Genomic DNA, 15,571 nt, shown 5'->3' on the forward strand with positions numbered 1-15,571 from the left:
TATGTAACAGATTACGAGTACGTGTAATTCGTTAGTACAAGTCTGCTCTAGGCATTTTAATTCTGTGCAGTTGAAAAGCTGACCACCGAAGTCTAAAGGCATCCCATCCTTCTCCGAATGCAGACTTGGTTTTGACTCGTACTGAGCACCTGCTGGTGGGCGAGTCGTAGCCCTAGCTCCAAACTCTCATTCCTTCTTTCATGCTGCGAAATAAGATTAAATAAAGATGGGGTGAAAAGCTCGTTCTTACTTAAGTGCCCAGCAACTGGCTCAGCCACGAATGAACATAACTGCGAGACTGGGCATACAGCGTTCGGCGCCGCGTTTACCATTTGGAATGCGCCTAAACTGCGTGAAAAATCGGCATTTCTCGAAGCAGGAGAATTCTCTGTTTTCTTTATTTAATTTTGCGGCTGACACCTTCGAAGTGCTCGCGCAACGTTACTTCAGTTCAACTCATCACCGTCGAAACCTTTCAGGTGGTAGCACTTCATCCAAGACGTCGTCGCTGTCGGCGATGAGCATGACCCACAAGAACCCGATGAGGCCGAAGTAAATGTTGTAGTGGCTGGGAAATCCCACAGAGCCCCAGCTCTGTAACTTCGCGAAGAAGTCGTTCGTCACACCGGGCCCACGCCAACGGGCCTGCCACCACGCCGCCGGAGAGCTGCCTCTGATCCCGGCCTTACCGAAGCCTGCAGCGTGCACCAAGGCCTCAGCAGCGGACGCGGCCACATAAGCTGCGACTGGAAGCATTGGAAGGTCGCACGTTTACGAGGGAATAAAGAAAGAGAAAGAATAGAGAAAAAAGAAAGAAAGATCAACAGGGGCTGTGCGAAATTCTGCAAGTACGCTTCCCCACACATCTTTGCTTCTTCAAGCTTTGCTCGGCCCAAGCAGAGTGGCGCACGTCGCCCTAGAAGCGGAAATAAAGGGTGAGCCACGAGCCCGTACCGCTGTCCCTGCCACTGTGTCACCATAGTGAGAGTTTCTCACTATGTTACCTAGAGGAAAACCTGGCGCCGTGCCGTAGTTGTATGCATGGGAATGCGGGGTGTAGTGGCTACGGATGGGCACCATTTTCGTAGAGCCAGCTCACCTTGAAGGCACGCCTGGCAAGGACCGTTCGGTCTGTCAGAATGGTTCATTCTCTAATACACAAAGACGTAAAAAGCTGCTTCTTTTTTATTATTACACGAAAACACTTTTTATTCAATCATTAGGACTTGTGATTGGATGTACATATATATAAAATGTAAAAAGAAATGCGCCATCGGGCAGGTACAGTTGGAGCACATTTGCGCTCGCTTTGCGACTGTTTGTCGTCTGTTCGCAAGCGCTTGCTTATGCACTGGAGGTGAGTAAACTTTACTGAAAGATGTCATACGGGTGTCTGAAAGCATTCTATGAAGATCTTATCTTAAGAATGCTTTATCTGTGCAGCCATGACGATATTGTACGTTAAGCCGCCTTCGAGACGCAAAGCGTCCAACGCCCATATCCCGTCATACCGAAGTCGGCCCAACGCCCGTTAGGAAACGCGCATAGAGAAGGTGGCGTCAGATTTCCCCCTAGGCAGTATTGTGAGAAACTGTATCGTGCTTACTATATATCCTTGCTGTCTGCAAGCCTATACCCTCTGACAAATGACGCCGCGAGTGGGAGGTCAGCCATCTTGTGTAGGGTGACCTAATAATGTACAAAAGCCTGCATTCTGTATTCCCCCTCCCCTCTCTACCCACGCATAATACATAACTATACCGAAATGTCTGGTCGCGCCAACTAGCTACACAGTTCACCAATTCAAGCGACGTGGGTAGTCCTATGGCTCATTGGTAGGTCGCCTTCTAATTTGCTGTAGAGCAGACACAAGGGCGCGGACACAGACTGCACATCTCATGTGCAGTCTGTGTACGCGCTACACGCGGCGCTACACGCACATAACACAGGGACGGAAGACAGTGAACAGAAATACGGTGTTAAGCTGCACAAGTAAAAGGCCACGCTTCTGCAACAGCAGAATGGCCAATCCTATAGTAACAGGGTGCTTGCAATGGTAAGCCGGACAAGGCTCAAAAAATAAAGTACGGGCTGTGACGCTAGCCTGAAGGCCCCCGATCAGCTCTCTGTGATTTAATGAATTTTTACAGCGTCCACTCCGGTCCATAATGCGTTCCATACCTAGCGTGAAACGCTGTGGAAGCTACGCAAGAAGTCCGCTACTCAAAATATATTACCCCGCGCGCTTCATGGCCAAATATTTTGGCGCGCGCGTACGTGTTCGCTTGAGCCTGAGCATAAGGCTGCCACGACGAAAAAAAAAAAAGAAAACGATGAAAAACCCGAAAAGGAAAAACATTGAATAGCAAAATGACTGGAAACACCGTATTAACAGTCATGTAACACAGATAATTCATTCCTAATGATTAAACTTTTTTTATCTATTACTAAGCCTAAACAAACAACAATTTTATGTAATTGCTGGCAAAAAACAATGAACTATTTCTTGGAGCAAACGCAGCTACTGCGAGACGTCTTGCTAGGCTCCATAGCGTTGCTTACAATGTATGAAACGAAGTATACTTGATCGCTTGGCTGTAGAGAAGGAAGGGCAACACTGCATTCAAAAGGAGCCAAGGGCTGAATCTCGCAAGTTTTGATAGCTTTTGATCCGTAAGCGCGACATGAATATGAGAAAATACTTCGGAATCTTTAACGTCACAATGAGGTACCTTTAGTCAGGTGGCACTCCATTCAAATAAATATAGTTTTTTATATATTTGCTCCTGTAATAATAAACTTATTCCAGTCAAATAGATGAAATTTTGAAAGGACGCTTCACTGGTTATAAATTTAAATTTGATGATGTTGTTCAGTGTCTCTTCAAACTCGCGAAATGGGACTTGTGCTCGCTTCCTCGCGCCAAAATCAGAATTTTGAGGTATCAAACGTAGCGCATTAACAAATTATACGGTGGCTTTAAAATACTAATAATAAATTACGGAGTTTTACGTGCCAGAACCACGATCTGACTATGACGCAAAACCACCGTGATTGCTTAGTGGCTTTGGTCTTGTGCTATTAAAGGTCGCGGGGTCAAATCCCGACCACGGCGGCCGCATTTCGATGAGGGCGAAACGAAAAAAGCAAAAAAAAAAAATACAGCCGTCTACTTAGATTTGGGAGCACGTTAGAGAACCCCACGTGGCCAAAATTAATGCGGAGTCCCCCCACTACAGCGTGTCTCATAGTGGGATCGTGGTGTTGGCACGGCAAACCCCATAATTTAATTTTATTTTACTACGAGGCGTGTCATAGTGGAGGCCACTCCGGATTAATATTGAACTTGACGTGCACCTCACTCAATCTAAGTCGACAAGCGTCATTACTCTTCGCTAGCATCGAAATGCGTCCGCCTCGCTCGGCATCGAACCCGCGACCTCGAACAGCGGAAAGTCATAGCCTACTAGGACAGGGTTGAAGCAGACTGAAGGTTGAAGACTGCGGGTTGAAGCAGACATATCGACATTTCAAGTGGATCGTAGTTCTTTCAACTCATTAAGCATCTCGCGCCATTCTTTGTTTGTTTTGCCCGGTGTGTCCCTTGTGGACAACTGCATCACTAATCTAGTCACACAGCGCGCAGAAAGCTCACTGGAATCTGAAGAAAAATTCCATGTAACGAGCGGAAGCCCGGGATGGGGGCGATAGTCGATAGGAATTCTATTACTTCGTGTAGTTACTAATAGAAAAAAAGCTAATACAAAAAAAAAATTCTCACACAGCACTCCCATGTACTGCTCTTTGAACAATGTATTTATTTATACGGCCGTACAGTTTAAAACGAGGCTGCTTTGTTAATTTATTAGTTCAATGGAGAACCTAAGACCTGCTATAATCAAATTGTCTCAAAGAGTGTGGCTTTTTTTCCCCCTCTGTATGTATAGACATGATCCACACACCTACTTTGTAGCACCCTTAACCAGGACCATTTAAATTTGTTGAAATAAACCTCTACTTCTAATCAATATAACCCCGTCAAAAAGTCGACACAAAGTTTCCTGCACTCTTTGGTTTATACACATTTGGCACTTGTACCACAGGACTTCAATCATCATCATCATCACTGTTCATTTGCCACAAATGGTAATTTTCCCTGGTTTAATGAAGCTCAGAAATAAATGTCACCAGATTTTGAAGGGATCTCATTGAACTATTCCGTGCGCTTTTCGATAGACGGCAGTTCTCATGTACTCCCACTTATAACAGAATAATATATTGCTGCGGCTGCAAGTGGCAAGTGCTGCTTTCTGAGAAACAAAAAGGTTTCATCATATCGCTTGACAATTTTCTATAATCAAAATGGCATGACCTTTTTTTTTTTCTAAGTCCTGATACGCTCAATACTATTCGTACGGAAATAGCGGGTAATTGGTGAGAATCTTTACGAATTTCGTGATGACGCAACCAAAAAGCTCGTGGAACACTTACCGCACGATCGTATACAGAAACGTCTCAGTGCGGCATGCCGTGCTAACCATCGCGGCATGAAGCATCGATAACTAACGGGAGGGTTGAAAGGTTGTGGTTTTGGGATTAAATGGAACCTATTTCCAATGTGTTTTGCCTCAATGGGTGTATCTTACGTAGTGAACGACTATGAGGATGCATGAACGTAGGCGTCTGTTTCTTTGTTGAACATAGTTGATCTTCGGTGCACATCTTTTCTCAGTTGAATGTATGCTGTGCTATCTCAATTGAAAGATACTCTTTCGCTCACCACTTCTGTCGCTGAAAATGAAGAAATCTTTTCTTTAAACATTTATGTTAGCTTTGAAACAAACTATCCTTGCTTCAGTAACCTCCACAGGGGCTCAGCTGGAGCTACGGCGTTCTGCTGCTGAACACGATGTCACGGGTTCGAATACCGGCGAGACGGCCGCTTTCCAATGTGATTAGAGCGCAAAAACGTTCGTGTGCTTAGACTTACAGGTACCTTAAGTATGCCCCGCTGGCCACAAATAAAATTCTATTACTACAGCTTTTCACATGTAGCTAGGTCTGCAGTGCTGGACGTGAAACCGCAAGACATCGCGGGCGTGTAGAAAAACAAAGAATCAAACAGGCAAACAGACATACTAAGAGGCAAGCAAACATACAAACGGACAAAAATATAAAAACAAACAAACAAACAAACAAACAAACAAACAAACCGGTTGTGCTAATAATCTACATCAAGGCACGTATCGAGCGGTGTGTATATTGGGTCACAGCAAAAAGTTGTCAATTTATCGCCAATGCTGCGTCCTGTCTTCTTAAGCTGTTGTCCCGCCTGCGTCCTCTTTCTTAACCATGTATGCATACGAAACATCAGGTAGTCTAGGAGCCGTGTGCCTTCTGTTTCAAGTCACTTACCGAGGCCATAGATGCACAGTAAGTAGTCCATGGGGCCTCTGAAAAGAAGCAATGTCACTGTTAATCTTTCACTACCTACCATCTCTCCACGCGGCATTGTCTGCACACCGGAAAGCTATCTACGACGTCTTTCTTTTATACCCACTGAAAAGTAAAACAATCGACTTAATCCGGGTCAGCTTAAGTGCCAGATGGGTTGCTTTTTAATTATTTTTGTTTGATAAGCCTTCTTTCTTCTTTACTACGTGAACAATGACGTCTTTTAGTTTATGTCCACTCTACAAAGAAAGTTGACTGGCCATAACTATATGAAGCAAGAATCGTGTGAATTTCCTGCATGTAATGACAACTGTTGTTTCGCTAAGTATTGCTTCAATAATAGATGAACTGACGACAGAAAGACGAGGACATGAAGGCACAACAAGATGTACACAACAAGCGCAAACTTTCTACTAAGTTCATCTCGGAGACGGAACATACATATGTTTGAAATTTACCAAATAGACTGAAGTCTCCGCACATCTTTTTTGCTTCCTTGCCGATAACTCCTTACACGTGGCCTGCTCAACATACAACAACTGGTCCCACTGAATATCGATTTAAACGTATCCTTTCAGAAGTCAAGTTCACTTTGTGATTAAAATAGTTGATGGCATGCTAACACAATTTATCTCACGTTTTTCATATACAATGCCTTAATGTTTTCTCGGGCTAGCTTGTCCTTGTCTCGTTTTAAGAATGTAGTGTGGTCTAGGTAGAGGTTACAGCCCCGACTTTTGCAGTGGTCATGCAAGTGGACAACGCAATGGAACCGGGGGCGACAGGTGGCTGCGAGATAAATGTGGGAGCATGGGAAGCAGCTGCGGCAGCTTGCCGAGGGAAGGCTCGCCGGTTGATCTGTGAGCGTCGGGGTAGTGAGGTGTCGCTTTTAATATTGTTCACATATAAGCAAACTGCTCAATATCTAAAACTACTAAATCCTGTTGTACAAACAAATGCTTTCTGGTTTCTCTTGTCTCCGGAAACCATGTATCTGCAAAAGAAGAACTGCTGCAGGTTATACATGAGTCTGCCGTAAAGGGTGCCATCAAAATATTGCAAGCGCTAAGTAAATCGTGTTTGACTTCTAATATGTGTTACTAATGGTAGTTATGCATTGTGCTGTACGCCACGGGACTGTTGTGACGGGTAGGCATTTGCGCTGAAGGCATGTATAGAAGGTACTTAAAGCCACGGCTAGAAGCCTCTGTGGCGTCGCGTGACAGGGCTAGTTGTAAACCAAAAAGAAGGTTGAGTGTACTGGATGATTTTCGCTGTCCGTGATATGCACACTCTTCGTCAAAAGCGTACGGGCTATTTTGCCTGAGACCACTATGCTGAGTGCAGGCTGTTCAAGAGAATTGCTCTAATATGCCACAAGTTCTAACGCTTTGAGGGATGCAAACAACTGTGCAGCACACGCCACCCAATGGCCTGGAACGTCACAGGAGCTGCAACACAGCGGAAGGAGATATATTGTATATACTAGGAGTAGCCCGGGCACTTTTGACAAAGGCTGCACGTTATGAAGGTTGCTCATATCTGCGTAATTTTCTGTACTGGATTTATACCACGCTGCTAGACTTTACAGCCAATGTGTGTCACGATGATCTGCACGCTTACCTTTCAAGAGCGAGGGGACCTTGAAGTGCTTAGCGCAGGGCGTTAACTCACTCTCCCGATCTCACCGCTCTCGACTGCCCTCCAGGAGCCAGGTGACCCCTCCCTGCAGACACGGACGGTAACACGGCTGGAGATAAAGTTGTACAAGAGCCGCGCGAACGCATTCGAGGTGTAACGCCCGAGCGGCACTGTTTCAGGGCTGTGTCGTCGTCCTGAAAGCCGCCCTTATAAGGTGTCCCAAAGACTTCTTGCGGAGGTCTCCGCCGTTGCTAGGAACACATTGACAATAAGGAGCGAAAAGCCCCTCGATGCTAATAAAGGGCGCCTGAGCAGCATACGCAACGACCTAGAAAGTGGTCAATGACTCGCACCCCCTTGAGAACAGGCAGGAATTTCAACGGCTGCAGAATAGAGCCGCCGCTTCACGGAGACCACAAGGTGAGAAAGTGAAAGGTAATTTCCCTACGCATTGCTGTACCACTGCACCAGAATCAACATATTTACACAACAAAGTGAAGGAAAAAATATGCATATATACCGTTCGTTTACCAATGACAGCAATCGTTGCCGTCGCAGTTCACGTGTCGTTACAATAAGCGACAAGAATAAGGGGGTCCGAGCTCTTTGTTTCTTTGTTGGCCCTAACCACACTAACTAACGGGAAATGAAGTCAAATAAAGCAGGGAAAATTATTGTTACGTTTAATTGAAATGTACCTCTAGTAAGGAAAAGAGAAACGAAATTGACGAAACAAACTTGCCGTAGGTCGAAGCCCAAGCCACATCTTTCCGCAAAACTCGTGCAGTGCTCTATCAATGAAGCTACTACGAGGGCCACCCTCAGGAGATCGCGTACTGCCCTGTAGGTGAAAGCAAAGTGAGCGGCCTCGACCGATAATGACTTTGGAGCTGACTTGGGGAAAACAAGATGCCAGAACGGAAAGGGGAGAGAGGCGAAGCATCGAGACCTTAAAGCAGCCGAGAATTCCGTGGCAGGCACGCAGGCTTACCGAGTTCTTGTCCTTGCGTCCACACGCTGCCTCATACCCACTACAGGGATTGCCCAAGAAGCAGGTATATTCACTATTGTTAGGGTTATAACAAAAATTGAATTTGCTTCCTGGGGTGCTACACTGCTACCCGCGTTTATGCCCAATAGACAAGTGTAAAACTGGCGGACAGAGAGCAACGCTGCGACACATGCTCTGGGAATGTGCCGACAACAACGGTAATCAAACCAGCTCCATTCGCGACGCGGCCATAATCGCTTCCGTTGCCAGAGTACGGGAAGGCTTGAGCTCGCTTCTTCCCGACGCCGCCCCGGATGCGGGAGCCACCGGGGACCTTCTCCGTCGGCGTCGCCACCGCTGGGAGGCGGCTCTCAAAAGTTCAGAGCTCGCAGACCAGCTCTGGGCCGTCCGGCAAGCCGAAGATGCCGCCCGAGTCCAAGGACTCGGGCGGCCACCACAACAAAAACTGCCGGACTAGTCTTTCATAAAGTTTCTTCTTCCTGGGGTGTTGCCATTGTCGTCGTCTTAGTCTACAGAGCCCACAGCCTGTAACTAGACAATAGAAGGCTAATCTAGAAAATCCCAACTAACCTGACCGCTGATGGATTGCTCTCTCTTTCTTTAAGAATGAGAAAAACGCAAGATGTGGGAACTGAAAATGTTGACCTCAGACCCGTAGGGGGATCTGATTAAAAGAAAAAGTAGATAAACTGAAGCCAATTTTCGACCAAGAGATATTTACGGTCTGATTCACGGGAAGCTTATCAAAAATTATCTGGTTGCTTTATTAATCATTATAAACACGCGTATACAAAGTTTGGCTGTAGGTTCGCCTTATATGGATGCATAAGTGCGGTACGCAGTAACATGTGTTTACCTCGACCAAGATGAACATGCCCTTGTAACTACAGTATGAGTAGTTCTCAAGAGTCAAAAGAAAATACGGCGAAATGCCAGCTCAACAAAAGAGCATACGCGGTGGAACTATCGCCCTATCATTTGCCAGGAGGGTTCTAAAAGTTTGTCATATTTGAGCCCGAACAATTGGTATTAATTTGGACCAAGTAGGTTCGAAAAAAAGTTGCTTCTACTGATGCCTACTATAGAGGACTCGCCAAGAGTCAGAAGGAAATAAAATAAAGGACAGCTTTGACTGCAAAGCAGAAGGAACATTTGGGAAACAATCGAAAAAATAAAAAACAACATATTGTACTAAGAAGTTAGCAAGAAAATTGCCGTGAAGCGAGAATACATTTTTCAATGGTTGAGCAAGATTTCGTTCTTTGTGAGGTGATTAGAAAGTGAGCAAGCATCTTTATGAGATGGTGAAAGAGTGAAGGTTCGCAGAGAAAAGAGTCTGGACTTAAAAAAATACAATTCTAGCTGTCATAATGTTAACTGTAATATGTTCTTCTTTTCTCCTTCTTAAGGTGAAGGTATCACTGCCGCCATGTTGAGTGTAGTTCAGATTCTCCTACCAGGCAATGTCACTCAGTTGTGTTTTGAAAAAGGGGGAAGAAAATCTGCTCTTAGCCGTTGTAGCATGCTCCGGTTTGACCCTGTTGCGACGCTGGCACAGGTCATCTGCTGTAGTTTTGGAGCAAGGCACCGCACACTTCCGCTTGACGCATCGTTCTTACACTCTCTTGCGGCGATTGCCATAACACAATGTGCAAAAAATGTTTACGTACCATGTCGTACTGCACCACTACATTTAGTAGCTTCTAAGTGACGTGCGTACCAACTGAAAGCGAAAAAATTACAGCGTGTAGCAGATTCACGCCGCATCCTGCGCGTTAACCGAGCACATGCCGTTCTCGGATGGATGAATGGACGGATGGATGCTACGAGCACCCCCTTTGAGGCAGGGCGGTGGGTTGCGCCACGAAGGTATTTTTAAATGCGTAAGCATGTCTATGCTTTCCGGACGAGGAATCCCGAAAGCCCGTGCACGTAATCGCTTTCAACGTAGGGCCCACTGCAGCGAGCAAATCGACGTTCGCGCTGTCTCTCGCTTCAACGCGAACTAAGCGGCGAGAACACAGCGCACACGAAGCTATCGGCACTCGGCAAACTCTGCCTGCAATGCATACCGCTTTCAAGATAGGGCCCGCGCGGCCGTGCCATTCGTAGCCACCGCCAGGTACGGTCGATGACGACTGATAATGGTTCGCATCGAGAGGAGGCGGCCTCATTGACCACGTCTACGTATGAGGTCTACGAAACGTGACAATGCTGAATTACGTCACGCATTACAGCACGTATCACCCAGTGCTCATCTTTCAGGAAGCAGCGGCATCATCCAAACGCACCATCTTATTACATAAGTGAACATTGTTTTGGGTCGGTTTGGTTTCACTGCAAAGATGGCGCATACCCCTGAACGTTGCTACTATTCGCCTCTTCTTCGTCGCATGCTGTTCTCAGTTAACATTTCGGTGTTGCAATCGTGCCTCTCCTTTCACGATTCTTTCGCGGTGTTTCTAGGAATTATACCAAACACAGCAACATACGATGACGAAACAGCAGGTGATTTGTAGCAAATGCTTAGGCATCATTTTATTTAGATAACTCCCACAGGAGATAATGCCTGTTTTTTTCTTTGCATGTTAAACCTTCAACATTCTGCAAATAATTGTTCCATGGTTTCTGGGTTCACCACAATAATGACATTGATGGGAAAGAGTCAAACCAGACATATGTGTGAATAAGATTAAGCAGAGGTGTTCGGCCACAGAGTCTGGTATAAAGGAAACACTTCCTGTGAGACAATATATCTGCTGTGCCAAGGAAGTCTAATGACCTGAATTTTTTTTTGTTTTTAAGACAGGATGGTTCGGCGTATTGCTCATGAACACGTCTTAAAAAAGATATTGCTGCAGCTATATTTGCTAAAGGTCGCAGAACTCTCATGAAGCAGCAGAAAAGGGAAAAAACGGATCACGTGGGGTATACATACCTTAAACTTTTATCTCCAGCTCGTTGGTGTGGCCCCTCCCCTTTTGCCCAATCTGTGCACAAAGACAATCGATTACTTGTTATCATTATGTCGCCGTTTTTAGCTTTCAAGGAGAAGTATCTTAGAGTCAGGGTTCAGGCAAATTGGTGTAAATTTTCCCAGTCGTGGCATTTTTTTTTCTAAGAGCCTCTTTAAGAAACTGCTATAGGTATGCTAGCTCAACCGTGGAATAGATTTTACTTGCTTCAGGATGACTTTCAAGATTTGTTCTTTGTACATAATGTTTCGTTCATTTCTTCCCAAAAATTCTGTTGATGTTAGTGACACCGTACCTTCTATCTTAAGAATCCGAATCGTAGCCATCCACCCGCAGTGGGTAAGCGCCATCATTCAAGGAAAAGCAAACGAAGTGCAAGATGGCGATCCCTACAGCTGATGAGGTAACCTATAATGTTTTCCAGCAGAATTGCGAATTGCGTGCTCGCTGCGGAAGAATTGCATGAGTGCGTAAAGCAGCACACATTGATATAGAAATGGCTAAAGCTTATTATGGCTGGCCTGCGGCATGTATCTCCGGCAGCGTCGTTGTCTCGCTATGCGCGCAGAAGAATTCGCCTATATTTTCGTTCACTAGTGAGCTGCGAAGGAACTTTCACGATTCGTAAGGTAGATCACTCATAAGTAGAAGCCAATGATCTGACTGCGTGTTATGTGAGGCAAAATGAAAAAAAAAAAAAAAATGCGGTTGTCAAGTACTTGTGAAATGCTGCGGACAGATGATAGACTGGGTGTGCCCTCACTTGAATGACATTACATAACCGGAGTTGTTTCATATTAGGGTGCTAAAGATTCCCAAGCGTCACATACGTGTTTGTTTTCACTGCTGCGATAATTAGAGCAAGTTGCAGTGACTGAGTTCAGGGCTCACGATAAAGAGCCCTATCCGTGCTACATAGCAACATAACGAAGAAATCACCACTCCTGAGTCTTAAAGCCTTCCAAGACCACAAAATAACTTAAGAAGTGTCCGCTTCAATAATGACCTCGATAAAATCTGTTCCAACGCCGGCCATATTTATGGCTACAATGTGGCACAGATTAGGGGGAAAGCCTCACGCCAATCGTTAAGCCGGCGCTTGCATTGAGGCAGCCTATACCATAAGTAGGGTTCAGTGTATTCCATTTAAATCGAAACCCACCCCCCACCCCCCGCCCCCAATAAATATGTCCCAAGATTATTTTGCCAAATTCTGTTCTAACCGAAAAAGGTTACTGTCTTCAACCACTGGATGCACGAGTAACTGAGTTACTCAAATGTTCCCGACCGTTCTCGTGGACGCGTTCAGACACCGGAGGGCGTGTCTCCCACCTCCGTCGTGGAACCATCTCCTCGCCAACAGTGTCTGGAAGCGCCAGTAGCATACGCAGGTTTTCAAGGGGGCCGAGTGGGAAGGCGCGTCGTTGTTCTTTGTTCCGACTTATATAGCTGGAAGGGCCGCCTAAATAGATTATGACAATCTTGAAAAGGCCAGAATTGGAGGATGAACTTGGGTGCGATGTCGACTACATGCTCGCGATACGGCTATAGGAAGGATCTTGCAGTGGTGGGTTGAGGAGGATCAAGACTTCGAAAATGATGTTGACGAATAAAAATTTACTGCAGAACCCATCTCACGATGACTGTCGACGGTAACGCGATTAGCATTCAACCAGCATAGCGACGCACTGTATTGCTCAAGGCACGTTAATTTCAGATATGTGGTGGTCATTTTGAGACTTCTGTTGGTTCGGCTGCATGCTGCATACACTGTCACAGGTACCGGACAACTTTGCTATAAGGCACTTCCTTCCCAAGGTCACCCATAAGAATTACGTCATGACGACCCCGCAGTGACGGTGATGCTATGACGAAGAAGGAATGACTCCGACGGAACGGCCAAGTCGGTGTGTTGACAATGGCAAGGCGATAATGAGACGAAGATTCTGAAATAATGGCGATGGTATAAACGAGGACAAATGACAACAACGGCATGAGGCCAATGAGATGACGAGTGTATGACGGTGATGGTGTGACGACTTCGGTAGGACAGCTGGATGAGCAAGCGCGACTAGTGACGATAGCACGACCTCGACAGCATGACGACCGCTGTATGACAACGGATGCATGACAGTGACTGTGTGACGACGACGCAATGAAGACGATCGTTTGACAACGACGGCGTAATAACGATTGAGTGATGGCAGCATGATTCCGATAGAATGACCAAGAAGGAATGACGTCGATGGAACGACGGAGGCGGCATGGCGGCAGTGGAATGAAGTTTGTGAAGTCATGACAATGATAAAACGACAGCATGACAATGATGGCTAGACGAGAGTCTGATGACGAAGTTAGAATGACGACAACGTAGCGACCACGACGGCATCCCGACGACGGTGTGACAACGAATGCATAATGACGACCATATGACGACGAGGCAGTGACGACAATGACAGCGACATGAAAACGGTGTGAAGTCAATATGATGATGAGTGTGGGACGGCGACAGCGCGGTGATGACTGTATCGCGAATATTGTATGACGACAATGGTGCCACAATGGTGGCATGACGAGAGTCTAAGGCTGAATCTGTAGCGGTAACAATGGAACGATCATCAAAGCCTCTCGGCGACGGTATAACAACCAATGCATGACAACTGTGTTATGATGCTGGCGTGACGACGGTATGAAGAAAGCGCGATGACAATGCGTGAATGACGAAGATGCAATCACCACAGTGACATCTCAATCACGAACACATACCTTGTGACCCAAGCTATTCGACACCTTGGGACACTGAGTCGTCGGTAGAAGGCGCGACGACGACGCTATGACGAAAGTCAGATGACGGAGCTGTAACGACAACGAAGGGGCGACCACTACGGCATCACAACCACCACCTCGTGGTCCAAGCTGCCAGACAAGTTGGATCAATGGGTTGTGGTTGTGACGCCGCAGTGGTCGTTCCATTGCTGTCGTTACTGCTTTGTCATCTGACTTTCCTCATGCCATCATCGTCAAGCTATCCATCCATCCATCCACCCACCCACCCACTTATCTATACATACATATATATATGAGCAATCAAAAAAAGCAAAGATAATGATCGATAGCTTGTCAAGGGAAAAAGAGTTTAGGATGGCCACTAAGCCTCTAGAGTCTGTGAAGGAGCACGTTTATCTAGGTCAATTACAAGAGACGGTGATCATGTGAAGGAAATTTACAGAAGAACAAAAATGGGTTGAAGTGCATACGGCAGGTATTTCCCGATTCTGACAGGGAGCTTACCATTATCATTGAAAAGAAAGGTCTACAATCACTGCATTCTACCGGTGCTAGCATATAGGGCAGAAACTTCGAGACTGACAAAGAAGCTCAAGAACAAGTTAAGGACCGCGCAAAGAGCGTCGGAACGAAAAAATGCTAGGCGTAACCTTAAGAGACAGGAAGAGTGCGCTGTGGATTAGAGATCAAACGGAGATAGCCGATGTTCTAATTCACATTAAGAGAAAGAATGGAGCTGGCCACGCCATGTAATGCGTAGGATGGATAACCGGTGGACTACTAGAGTTACGGAACGGGTGCCAAGAGAATGGAAGCGCAGTCGAGGATGGCGGAAGACTAGGTGGGGCAATGAAATTAAGAAATTCGCAGGCGCAAGTTGGAATCAGTTGGCGCAAGAAAGGGGCAATTGGATATCGCAGGGAGAGGCTTTCGTCCTGCAGTGAACATGAAGATAGGCTGATGATGAATGTGCTCTCGTGCCCTGTTATTGTAACAATGTCATATTGGGCTAACGGGACATTTATATGATCCCTATCTCTTGTGGTAAGGAGTAGATGGGACAGACAGGTAGGTGCTTTAATGATAGACTTTCAGAACAGAATAACAATGTTAAAATGCATGTGATGGGTGGCTCGCTATTGATTGTGGATGGGACCCCGTAGATGGGAACTACTGTTCAGTGCATTCACCGTTGTAGGTTTCATGCATGGCAAGCTCACAAGAGAAGTCAATGAGGCTGAAAATATCTTGAGATTAGGTCCCGAGTGCATAAGCACCCCATCTGTTAACCTTTCCGATGGGGAACTTGTTTCTTTTAGGAGGTAATTATTTGCGCATGCGTTGGGACTTTGTGCGAGCGTATAAAACTGTGCTCGGTAAAAACAAAATTTTGTAGGTAGTTTGAGCTTCTCTGTCGTCTTGTCCTTTTTTGTGTGGTAGTTCCGTCTGTGGCTGTACAACCCAAAGAAATCAAAACGTGTTTCGCTGTATATACAGAGTGTCCTAGCTAATTTTAGCCAAGTTGTTCAATGAAAAAAAATGAATATTCAGGGTGCAAGATAAGAATACAAGACCTACGTTGTTCGGTCGTCAGACCTCTGTCGACCAAATACTGTAAGTATTACATTTATATCTTTCACTGCATTTTTTAAACAATTTGTTTTGTTGGACAGCTTGGCTATCGTTAGCTGGGACACACGGT

General features: G+C 45.8%; 1 long non-coding RNA gene across 2 annotated transcripts; it reads right to left on the reverse strand.

Moving 5' to 3' along the window:
- Nucleotides 1-382: 382 nt before the first annotated feature.
- Nucleotides 383-8,177, reverse strand: LOC129384795 (uncharacterized). Of its 2 annotated transcripts, none has more exons than XR_008612433.2 (4): nt 8,087-8,177; nt 7,078-7,180; nt 5,416-5,453; nt 383-746 (listed from the first exon to the last, which is right to left on the reverse strand). It is a non-coding gene; the product is annotated as an uncharacterized lncRNA (long non-coding RNA). The 2 variants fall into 2 exon arrangements; XR_008612434.2 differs by lacking the exon at nt 8,087-8,177 and adding an exon at nt 7,834-8,069 and having other exon boundaries at nt 7,078-7,176.
- Between the last annotated feature and the right edge of the window lie 7,394 nt (nt 8,178-15,571).

This window comes from Dermacentor andersoni, chromosome 5 (assembly GCF_023375885.2).
Source record: "Dermacentor andersoni chromosome 5, qqDerAnde1_hic_scaffold, whole genome shotgun sequence".
NCBI classification, from domain to species: domain Eukaryota; kingdom Metazoa; phylum Arthropoda; class Arachnida; order Ixodida; family Ixodidae; genus Dermacentor; species Dermacentor andersoni.